Below are 12,774 nucleotides of genomic sequence, written 5' to 3'. Positions count from 1 at the left end.
CTCCTTTTCGAAAACATTCAATGACCAAGGGATAAGTGTGACTCCCTCTGTCCCTTTATTCGCTTGTGAGATGTGGGTTTCTCTGACTGGGCCAGCAGTCTTTGCCCATCCCTAATTGCCCTTAAAAGTCTTTGCCAGATCATTTCAGAACACAGCTGAGCATTAACCACATCAGGGAGTCACACGTTGGCCAAACCAGTAAATGATGGCAGAATTTCTCCCTGAAAGATCGTTAGTGAACCACTGCAATTCAGAACAATCAACAATGGTTTTGTCATCATCATTTTATTTTATTTCAAATCATTCACATTTCAAATACTTTTTATTCAATCTCTCCAGCTTCTGAGTGGGATCTGAGCGGCTGTCCCTGGAATAATTCCTGGGTCTCCAGGTTATCTAGACCCATGACATCACTGCTAAGCCATTGTCTCCCTCTGTTGTCCATGGTCTAGGCCTGCTCAGCAGGTCGGGCAGCATCTGCAGAGAGAGAGGAAAATAGAGTTAATGTTTTGTGCCTACTATGTGTCATCTCCTGTTCTAGAGAAGAGTCATGTCAGGCTCGAAATGTTAACTCTGTTTCTCTCTCCATTGATACAGCGAAACGCGTTGAGTTTCTTTGGAATTTCAGAGGGTCGGTGTGCTGAAGGGTCTGTTTCCACATTGTAGGGATTCTATGATTCTATGATTGTGTTCGCTTCTCCTCATACTTCTCTTGATTGAAGTGATGAAATTGCAGATACATGAAGACTATAAAATTCAGGAGCAGAATTATGTCATTTGGCCCATCAAGCCTGCTCTGCCGTTCGATCATGGTTCGTATGTTTTTCAACTTCGATTTTGTGTCTTCTCCCCCAATCAAGAATCTATCCATTTCTTTTTCTCTTAAATACAACCAATGACTGGCCTCCACAGACTTCTATGGCAATGAGTTCCACAGAGTCCCCACCCTCTGGCTGAAAAAGAATCCTTATCATTACGGTTCAAAAGGATTAACCCCTCACTCTGTGAGGGTCCTAGTTTCTCCTAATAATGGAAAAATCGTCTCCTTATCCACTTTATCCAGGCCTCTGTGGGTGCTGAGAATATTCTGTAAGTTTCAATCAGATCGCATCTCATCTTTCTAAACTCCATTAAGTACAGAACTACAGCCCTCTACGGCTTCTGATATGACAAGCCCTTCATCATCAGGATCATTCTTGTGAACGTCCTCTGCACCCCACATCAAGGCCAGCACTTCCTTCATTAGAAACGGGGTCCTTTGCCCCTTTGCTCCTATGTCTTATGGACTTATTGTAGCTGCAATTCCCTGACAATATACAAAATGTGGTCTAACCAGGACCTTATACAGACTCAGGAGTACATCACTGCTGTTGTATTCTAGTCCTCTCAATGTCCGAGACACCTGAAGGCAGCGCCAATAGCTGGACAATAAAGATTGAGTTTGAGTAAAGCCTCAGTCGGAGGAATGCACAGTTCACTGCGCACTAGACGTAGTTTACCAGAGAAGGTTACAGAGATAGAGAGAGGCTCAGTCTCTGTTTCTACCAGTTAACGGCATCAAGGTGTGTGGGTGCAGCCACATTTCCTCTCTGTAGGAACGAGCCAGACTGGACCAGAGAACAATTTCTGTTGGGAATTCATATCAGCCGAGTAACATGCTGCTCTGATAGCAGCTTGGAAGAAGTTTACGTCTTCGACTGGGAAGACACTTCAAAAGCAATGAGTTGAGGAACATGAAAAGAAAACTATCAAAATGAAAAGTTCTCCATTATATAGAGATTTCAGTTCACTGGTTTTACGTTGACAGTAATCTTATTGATTATAGATTTTTTTTTTAAAAATGACTTTTCTGCATTCATTGCTCTCTTTTACAGTCAATTAAAAATACAATCTTATACAGTGTGTTGCAAAATAAAGCACATTCACTTGTTAAATTGTGACAGGCACAAGGTTCAGTCTGAGACAGGAAGTCATTGATTTGACTGCAGTTCAAATCCCATTTCAACTGGAGTGGATTTTTTAAAAAAAACTTGTAATTCAAATATAAATGGGTACGAGCCAGCCAAATTTGCAAATGCATTTCTGTTTAAAAACATTGCCCAGGCTGGTAGCACTTACATGCATATTTCTGATAACTGTGTATCACTCGAACTTGCCAATAATTCCAGGACACCAAATGCATCATCATAAGCTACAATATCTCTTACTTTCTAGTACTTACATTACAAGTGATGGAAATGCCTTTCCCAGGAGAGGCCTTGCTTCAGTGTAAAATGTTTGCTTTACTGTCAGTCCTTACACTCTGATGTGGTTGGCAGCAAGTTATAATTTTCAGATATCGAGGCACCTGATCTGTTGTACTGTCGCAGCCAAGCCTCAAACCTGAATACAATGCATTATGTATAAAGCATGCATCAGACAGAAAGTAACAGTTGTAAAAATATAGACATTTGACACTTGCTTTTCAAACAAGTTCCCAAATAGAATGATATATTACTGCGCACATAGCATTCCAATGTATTAAATAGCATTTGACTCAGTCCCGGTGCATAAAATTCCTGGAGTGCATAAATCTGACGCAGAGATAAAATACGCCAGATTATTCATATTTACCTGAAAGGTGCTGTGTCTATCATTAGTCTAGGGTCAATTAGGGATAACAAAGTGTGGAGCTGGATGAACACAGCAGGCCCAGCAGCATCTCAGGAGCACAAAAGCTGACATTTCGGGCCTCGGCCCTTCATCAGAAAAGGGGGATGGGGAGAGGGTTCTGAAATAAATAGGGAGGGGGGGAGGCGGATCGAAGATGGATAGAGGAGAAGTTAGGTGGAGAGGAGTCAGACGAGTTAAAGGGGCGGCGATGGAGCCTGTGGAGGTGAGTGTAGGTGGGGAGGTGGGGAGGGGATAGGCCAGTCCAGGGAGGACGGACAGGTCAAGGGGGCAGGATGAGGTTAGTATGTTTTCAGGAGGAGGACTTGTGTTCAATTAAGAATCTTTTTACAGCTCTTGTGCTTTGTCCCACTTAAAAAAAGTAGTTTATGCCTCTTCTTCCTGTCAAAGTGCAGTGCCTCATACTTTCCCACATTTTATTCCATTTGCCACTTCTTCACTTAATCTCCAAGTCTGTCCAATTCCGTCTGCACCATCCCTGCTTCCTCAACAGTGTTTGTCTCTCAACCTGTCTTTGTGGGTCACCTGCAAACTTTGCAATAATGCCCTCAGTTCTTTGTCCTGATCTTTTTTTTATTGATTTGTGGTGTGGATGTCACTGGCTGGCTGGCATTTACTGACCGTCCCTGGTTGCCCCTTGTGAAGTTGGTGGTGAGTTGCCTTCTTGAACTGCTGCAGTACACCGGCTGTGTGTTGACCCACGATGCCATTATTCTTATTGGTGATGGTCATAGCCTGACATTTGTGTGGCATGAATGTTACTTGCGCTTGTCAGCCCAAGCCCTGGATATTGTCCAGGTCTTGGTGATAATGGGAACTGCAGATGCTGGAGAATCCAAGATAATGAAATGTGAGGCTGGATGAACACAGCAGGCCCAGCAGCATCTTAGGAGCACAAAAGCTCAAAACGTCAGCTTTTGTGCTCCTGAGATGCTGCTGGGCCTGCTGTGCTCATCCAGCCTGACATTTCATTGTCCAGGTCTTGTTGCATTTGAACACGGACTGCTTCAGTATCTGAGGAGTCACAAATGGTGCTGAACATTGTGCAATCTGGACATACCTGGGCAATTTTCCACATTGTTGGATAGATACCCGTGTTGTAACTGTACTGGAACAGCCAGGTCAGCAGTGTGGCAAGTTCTGGAGCACAAGGCTTCAGTACTATTGCTGGGATGTTGTTAGGCCCCATAGCCTTTGCAGTATCCAGTCCTTCCAATCATTTCTTGATATCACACAGAGTGAATTGAATTGGCTGAAGACTGGTGCCTGTAATGCTGGGGACTGCTGGAGGACGCCGAGATAGATCATCCACTCAGTATTTTTGGCTGAAGGTTACTGCGAATGCTTCAGCCTTTTCTTTTGCACTGATGTGCTGGGCTCTTCCATTGAGGGTTGGGGATATTTGTGGAGCCTCCTCCTCCAGTGAGTTGTTTATTTTTCCACCTCCATTCACAATTGGGTGCGACAGGGCTGCTGAGCTTAGACCTGATCTGCTGGCTGTGGAATTGCTTAGCTCTGTTTCTCACTCGCTGCTTATGCTGTTTGGTGTGGAAGTAATCCTGTTTGGTGGCTTCACCAGGTTGACACCTCATCTTCAGGTATGTCTGGTGCTGCTCCCCTGGCATACCCTCCTGACTCTTCATTGAACCAGGGCAGATCCCCTGACTTGATGGTAATGGGATACATCCAGCCACGAGGTTACAAATTGTGCTGGAGTATAATTCTGCTGCTGTTGATGGCCCACAGTGCCTCATGGATGCCCAGCCTTGAGTTGCTAGATCTGAGTGAAGTCTGTCTCATTTAGCACAGTGATAGTGCTACACAACACGATGGAGGTTATTCTCCATGTGAAAGCGGGACTTCATCGCCACAAGGACTGTGCAATACTTGCTCTTACCGATACTGTCATGGACAGATGTAACTGCAGCTGGCAGATTAGTTGGAATGAGGTCAAGTCTGTTTTTCCTTCTTGTTGGTTCCCTCAACCCCTGCTGTAGACCCAGTCTCGCAGCTATGTCCTTAGGACCTGACCAGATTGATCTGTTGTACTGCTGCTGAGTCATTCTTTGTGATGGGGCATTGAACTCTCCCACCCAGAGTACATTTTGTGCCTTTTCCACTCTCAGCAGTTCCTCTAAGTGTTGTCCAGTTTGGAAAAGCACTGGGTCTTCAATCAAGGGAGGACAGTATGTGATAACCAACACGTGGTTTCCTTGCCCGTGTTTAACCTGAAGTCATGAGACTTCATGAGATCTGAGTCAATATTGAGGACTCCTAGATCACTTCCTCCTGACTGTACACATTGTGGTAAAATGTCTGCTGAGCCTGACCTGCCACTGTGACAGGCCATACCCAGGGATGGTGATGGTGGTGCCTGTGACATTATCTGTAAGGTATGATTCTATGTTTATGACTATGTCAGGCTGTTGCTTGAACCCTCATCTTCAAGTATGCCTGGTGCTGCTCCTGGCATGCCTTCCTGCACTCTCCATTGAACCAGGTTTGATCCCTTGGTTTGATGGTAAGAATTGAGTGGGTGATATGCCAGGTCATTTGGTTAGAGATTGTGCTGGAGTACAATTCTGCTGCTGTTGATGGCCCAGCTCTCCTAAATTTGGCACTAACCCCCAGATGTTAGGGAGGAGGGCTTTGCAGGATTGACAGGGCTGTTTCTGCTGTTGCCTTTTCTGGTACCGAGGTCAATGCCAGGTGATCCATCAGGTTTCATTTCTTTAGGATTTTGTTATGTTTGGTACAACTGAGTGGCTTGCTAGGCCATTTCCGAGGGCAGTTGAGAGTCAACTGCATTGCTATGGGTCTGGAGTGACATGTAGGCCAGACCAGGCTGACGGTTTTCCTTCCCTGAAAGACATTAGTGAATCAGATGGGTTTTTCTGAAAATTGACAATGTTTTCATGGTCATCAGTGGATTATTAATTCTAGATTTTGAAACAAAAAAGAACTCAAATTCCACCATCTGCTGTGGTGGGATTCAAAACCAAATGTCCAGAATGTGAACAGCCGTGGTCCCAACACTGACCCCACGAGTCACTGGGTGCCATCCTTGCTCTCTGCCCTCTGCCAGCTAACCAATCCTCTATTCATGCCAGTACCATGCCCCTAACACCATGGCTTCTTATCTTATTTAACAACTTCCTGTGCAATAACTTATTATCCAACAGTTCATGTCTCACTGGCCCTCCTTTGTCTGACTTGCTTGTTAACTCCTAAAAGAATTCTAGCTGATTGATCAGCCGGACTTCCCCTCAAAAAGCTATGTCAAGCCAGCCCTATTTAACTCCACAATCCTATCCTTCATAATTGACCTTAAAATCTTACCAATGACCAAGGTTGGGCTAACCAGCCTATAGTTCTCTGTCTTTGCCTCACTGCCTTCTTAAACAGGGCTGCTGTAATGGCCATTTTCCAGCACTCAGGAACTCGCCCTGGCTTCAGTGATTCCTGACAGATCACCACTGACACATCTGACAAATCCTCTGAGCTGGAGTTCCTCAAGTAGTCAACACTTGTTACAGATGTGGTCATCATGAACCACAATGTGATCAACCTGGCCCCACGTCATGCAATTGCAACACATCCCCTTGCCTGGTATCTCCATTTTAATTACTTCATTCTGAATTTGACTTTTAAAGTATTATCATTTTTATTTTACTTTGTAGCCTGCAAATGTTTCCTTCGTTTAATCAAGAATAATAGGTAGTCAAATTATTCCCTATCATCAACCAATGAACTTACAGATTACCTGTAATGTCACTCTTCTGGGCTGGGGTCGGGGGTGCGGGGGGGCGGTGACTGATTTTGGGCTTCAATTTACCCTGTTTGAAAAAAAACACTTACACGCTATGAGCCAAAAATAAATGCGAGCAAACACACCTCCTCCTCTCTGCACTGAATTCGTCCACTGCCTCCAATTTCCCTAAACCATATATTCGCTCGAGCTGTGTCTGATTCCGGATTCAACCTCTACTTCTTGACTAAGCAAAGCCTGCCCTTTGTTTATTTTTTTCAAAAAATGTGATCTTGCTGTGCACAACTGTGACTGCCATATTTTAACATCGTAACAGTGTCCACACTTCGAGAGCGCCTGAAGTAAAGCATTTGGGATAATCTGAGGTCACAGGCTTGATATAGTTGCAAGTTTCTCTCTTTGTTCTCCCTTGTTTTTATCTGTCTTTGTCATAATGTCTCTTCTCTCTTTTATTCAGTGCAGTGTTTTCCACTTTTTTTATATTTTCTGCCTTCCAACTTCTATTTCCTTTGTGTTTAGTTGCATTTCAGGATTCCACTGTGAGCGGTCAGATTTTAATACACACCCTTCCTCTATCAAGATTTTATTGTCGGCATAGCATTTAATTGATCCTGCTTCAGTTAAAACAGTGACAATAATGATTGTCATGTTAAGTATTCATATAAACAGATCACCAGTGGTAATTCCAGGTTTATGCTCTTAAAATCACTAATTAAATATTATTTGTAATCAGTTCAAATCATACTTCTTATCTAATTAGTTAGATTAGAGCGAGGAATGCTTTTTCATTTCATCAAAAAATGTGTCAATGAGCTCCAATTGCTTCCTTCTGGTTCTCTCCTGCTAATTTTTATTCCTGACTTAATTTGTTCATCTCTCTTTTACTTGTCATATCTCCTTAAAGATTACCCTGATCCCCTATCCTCCAATACAGCTCCCTACAGCTGCCTCTCTTCCGTAGTCCCTGCTGCAATCTGCCATCTGTCACTCATTTATCAATGCTTTCCCATCACGTCCTGCCGTTAAAAGCATTCCCTCCCATATCTCTGCTGTCTTAGCCTGAAATATTGAAAAAATACCTCCGGTCTGCGTGGCCCTCTATCTCTGGGCTTTTCTTTTCTTCTGCATAGCTGCATCAGATTTTTGTTACGTCTCGACAGTGAAGAAGGTTACCTCAGAGCACAACAGGATCTTGTTCAGATGGGTCGATAGGTCAAAGAGTTTAATTTAGATAAATGTAAGGTGTTGCATTTTGGAAAGGCAGATGCGGACAGGACTGATACACTTCGTGGAAGCGTCCCGGGGAATGATGCTGAACAAAGAGACCTTGGAATATAGATTCAGAGATAATAGGAACTGCAGCTGCTAGAGAATGTGAGGTAACAAAGTGTGGAGCTGGATGAACACAGCAGGCCAAGCAGCATCAACGGAGCACAAAAGCTGACGTTTCGGGTCTCGACTCTGACCTTATAGAAGTTTATAAAATCATGAGGGGCATGTATAGGGTGAATAGGCAAGGTCTTTTCTCCAGGGTGGGGAGTCCAAAACAAGAGGGCATAAGTTTAAGGTGAGAGGGGAAAGATATAAAAGTGACTTAAGGGACAACTTTTTTCACACAGAGGGTAGTGTGTATATGGAGTGAGCTGCCAGAGGAAGTGGCAGAGGCTGGTACAGTTATAACATTTATAAGCCATCTGGATGGGTTAAATATTAGGAAGGGTTTAGTGGGATAATGGCCAAATGCTGGCAAATGGGTCTAGATTTATCTAGGGCACTAAGTTGGCATGGATGAGTTTGAACGAAGACCCTGTTTCCATGCTGTACAGCTTTATGAATCTATGACTCTAAAGTTGAATTATTTACAACAAGAAAGGAACAGGCAAAAGATGCAGTTATATTGTTGTGATAAAACAAGGAACTGCTGAAGTCTGAAACAAAAAAAATATATAATTTGCTAGAGAAACTCAGCAGATCTACCTGGCAGCATTTGTGGAGAGAGAAACAGAGTATAAATCTTCTTCGGAATGTATTGGTCCACATGGACACATGACATTGCCAGTTACCGTAAGGCAGCATGGACTGAAACATGGTCAAAGACCAGAACACTAATGGGAATTGGAATGAAAGATGTTTAAATATTGCTGAAAAGTGACATGCTTTGTCAAAGATTTTCATCTTGCACTTTTTGGAATAACTCCCAACTTAAAGGAAAGGAAAAAATTATACATTATTAAAATGTTACTTCCGCATTATACTGGTGTTCCTGTAAATTGTCATAGCGTGAGACAGCATAGAAACAGGCCTTTTGGCCCACAATGTCGAAATTGAACAACTAAAATAATCCCCTTTACCTGCACTTGGTCCATAGCCTACTATGTCCTGGCATTTTAAGCGCTCACCCAATTCTTCTTAAATGTCATGAGAGTACCTGCCTCCACCACCCTGTCAGGCAACATATTTCTATGAAGGGTCTCGGCTGAAACGTCAGCTTTTGTGCTCCTAAGATGCTGCTTGGCATGCTGTGTTCATCCAGCTCCACACTTTGTTATCTTGGATCCTCCAGCATCTGCAGTTCCCATTATCTCTGATATTTCTACCACCTCTGGGTGAAAGGATTTTTCCTCAGATCTCCTCTAAATCACTGACACATCACCTTAAACTTATGCTGTCTGATCATAGACATGATTGCCATGGGCCTGATGAGCAGAAGACAAAAAAACTTCAAAGAAAGAGCTATCTTTTTTCCGGCATTACAGATGGATGTTTCTCAGATATTTTACTAGGAAAATCCAGGAATGTGTCACGAAACATGATGTATTCTTTCTGAGCCCATTTCTTAGACTTATCACAAGGAGGTAGTTCATTGGAAACCCCAGCTTTCTGCCCTGTCCAGAACTCTTGAAGCTCCACTCTACAGCCAGGATTTCACAGGAGCGTTTTGTCCAATCTTCACAGTCTTGATGTATGGTCTTCACTTGCTGGATGAGTGCTTCTCTTCCATTCCAGGGTCAGCTGGAAGAAGTCAGAATTGTGGACAAAAGGTTAGTGGGCAACATGCAGTCCTGTTTCTGGATGTTTACCTTGGCTGGATGTGCCTTTGTTGACTGTAGAACAATCAATGCTCCACCACCCTCCATGATCTCACAATAGTTTTCTGGTTTCCATGAAACAAACATCCTCACGTCAGTACATCCCTCTTCACAAATCTTACAGAGCGTGGGGAAAAGCTGTTCCACAGGGAGCTATGCTGAGACCATCATTATTCACCATTAATATGATCAGGGCATGAATATATAGGTTGATGAGTGATGTTGCAGCTGTATAAGACTTTAGTTCAGCTACAATTGGAGTATTGAGTGCAGTTCTGATCACCGCACTATGGGAAAGATTTTAAGGCTTTGGAGAGGATATTGCCTGGATTGGAGTACATTAGTTTTACGGAGAGGTTGGACTAACTTGGGCTGTTTTCACTGGAGCATTGGAGGCTGACGGGGAAACCTAATGTAAGTATACAATTATGAGGTGCATGTAGAAGGTAGATATTGGAGTCTTTTCTCCTCAGGTGGAAATGTCAAATACTAGTGGGTATAGGCTAAAAGTTAGAAAGTTTAAAGGAGATGTGCAAGGCAATTTTGTATTTTACACAGAGGGTGGTAGGTGCCTGGAACATGCTGCCATGGAAGGCAGCAGGAGTAGATATAATACCAATGTTTAAGTGGCACTTCGACAGACATATGAACAGGCAGGGAATAGAGGAATACGGGCCATCTGCAGCCAGGTGGGATTAGTTTAGAATACTGTCATGGTTAGCACAGACATGGTGGGCTGAATGGCCTGTTCCTGTGTTGCACTGTCCTATGTTTTAATAGATATGATAATTACAGATCACTAAACAGCCACAGTACTCTTGAAGACAACAAGCACACTTTAGCAATTACATTACGCAATGCATCTTGTTCTGTTACTCTTTGAAGGGCTGTCCTAGGGGTTGTAGGAATAGAAACAGTTTGCTAATACTGTACTGAGAGTAGAAACTTCTGAGGCTAGAGAATCTGAGACAACAAGGTGTAGAGCTGAATGAACACGATGGGCCAAGCAGCATCAGAAGAGCAGGAAAGCTGACATTTTGGGTCTGGACCCTTCTTCAGAAATGGAAGGAGGGACCAGACTGAAGAAGCGTCCAGACCCAAAACATTAGCTTTCCTGCTCCTCTGATGCTGCTTGGCCTGTTGTGTTCATCCAGCTTTACAGCTTGTTGTCTCACTGGACTGATATGCATGTTCATTCTGACTTAACAATGCTGAGAGTAGAGAACAAAGCATTTTGTATGAAAAACGAATGTGGGACATCATTGATACAATATCGAGGTCTATTTATCACATCAGAGACTACCTTGCCTGTACTAAACATGGAACAAAGCATTATCTCTTATTTTAAAGAGCATGAACTTGAAATGAACACCAAAAGTAGAGTGAGCTTGCTTCCTGAAGCCTTGTAACCTACACATTGATTATGAACTGAATCGATCTGCCCAGCCTAGAGAGGAGGAGTTGACTCAAATGGTCAAAGAATATTCAAACCTGAAGATAATGCTAAGTTGTGAGAGTGCATAATATAATAGCTTTTCCATGATTGTCCATATCTTGATTGAACTGCTGACATTTCTGGAATTCACCAAAGATACTGAGATAACTTCTTTATAAGCCTACGACAATTTCCATTTCGAAGGACAAGGGCAGCATGTGTAGGAGAACATCACAACCTGCAAGATCACCCTCAAAACAATGACCATATGATTTTTGAAACACGTATCAAATCCTTCAGTGTCACTGGGTCAAAATCCTGGACTTCTCTTCCCAAAAGCATTGTGGGTTTACCAGAGATAACAAGGTGTGGAGCTGGATGAACACAGCAGGACAAGCAGGATCAGAGGAGCAGCAAGGCTGATGTTTAGGGTCTGGACCCTTCTTCAAAAATGCTCCAAAACGACAGCTTTCCTGCTCCTCTAATGCTGTTTGGCCTGCAGTGTTCATCCCCCTCCACACCTTGTTATCTCAGATTCCCCAGCATCTGCTGTTCTCTGAGTGGGTTTACCAACTGGGTTTGTGATACAGAGTGTTGCTAACAGAGTGGGTTCAATCCTTGAACTCGCTGAGGTTACTACAAAGGACTATTCTTCTCAATATCCCCCTTTTGCCAGAGATGTGGCGATCCTCAGGGTAACGCTCACCAGTTGTCTTGCTCTGAGAGAGCAGCCCTATGGTCCATTGTGACTTTGGCAACTTTGCAGCATGTGGGCTACAGCACACTGCGACCATCTCAAGTGGCATTCACATCGCGTGATTGAATGAAATGAAGCAGTTCCAATTTCTGCCAGTATCACGGCATTGTACAGCACAGATCAAGACCATTCAGTGCACTGTTTCCATTATGGGTCTTTGAAAGAACCATCCATTTCGACCCATCCCCTGACCTTGTCCAATCATTCTGAAAGTGACGAAGCCCAGATTGCTGTTTCTTTAACTGCTGAGATTCTGCCCCTAAAACTCTCCGCCTCTCTTTCTCCCTTTAAGCCTCTTCTTAAAAATCTCCTCCTTCAACCATCTGATTGCTTGTCTTCATATCTGTTTTTGTGATCTACCATCACATTTGGTTTGATAGTGCTCACCCAAAGTGCCCTGGGGCAGTTTACACTGTTAAAGGTGTGGGGCTGGGGCCAATTGCTGTCACTGCGCTATCAGGAGCTTGTTTCCCATTTAATTTCCCCTCTTTAATGCTTTCTCATTTCTCCCACGGCTCTCCTTAACTTGTGACTGATATTCTCAGAATGTAACATCCTGCTTCAAACCATAGATTAATTTGTGAGGTGGGGGTGACTAGTATAGTATGGATACACATTTAAATTAACAGATGCCCCAAGCAAAAGCTACTCCACAGAACAAGACAGGCCAGAGTTGGGATAACGAGACTGTTCTAGGGCTAGAGATATAATGTATGAGACAGATGGGATGCTGTATGTCATTATTAAGAATGACACTGTCTGCCCTGCATCAAGAAGACATACATCATTGTCTATGAATTACCGTGTAGCCACATTGGAGAAGCCACCTTGTTTTGTAATTCATCCTGACATTTCATTATTATGTGGCTGTTTTTTTTCTGTCACTCCAATAATAATGAAAAATAATCTGTTGCCTTTTCACCCAGTGGCGACCTCCTTCTGAATAATAGCTTGCACTTCAGTGAGGAAGAAGCTTTGTAATATGCACAAATCATCCTCCTTTCTGTCCTGTAACCATTAACTTGCTGAATTCAGTGTGATGAAGACGGACACT

The 12,774-nt window shown here is 43.3% G+C and overlaps 1 long non-coding RNA gene across 1 annotated transcript; it reads right to left on the bottom strand.

Moving 5' to 3' along the window:
• Positions 1-269: 269 nt before the first annotated feature.
• LOC125458126 (uncharacterized) lies at positions 270-7,639 on the bottom strand. The gene is made up of 3 exons (XR_007248768.2): positions 7,519-7,639; positions 2,222-2,382; positions 270-477 (listed from the first exon to the last, which is right to left on the bottom strand). It is a non-coding gene; the product is annotated as an uncharacterized LOC125458126 (long non-coding RNA).
• Between the last annotated feature and the right edge of the window lie 5,135 nt (positions 7,640-12,774).

Source organism: Stegostoma tigrinum, chromosome 13 (assembly GCF_030684315.1).
Source record: "Stegostoma tigrinum isolate sSteTig4 chromosome 13, sSteTig4.hap1, whole genome shotgun sequence".
Taxonomy (NCBI): domain Eukaryota; kingdom Metazoa; phylum Chordata; class Chondrichthyes; order Orectolobiformes; family Stegostomatidae; genus Stegostoma; species Stegostoma tigrinum.
The sequence above is the reverse complement of the archived record's forward strand: the minus strand, read 5'-3'. Positions and strand labels throughout refer to the sequence as shown.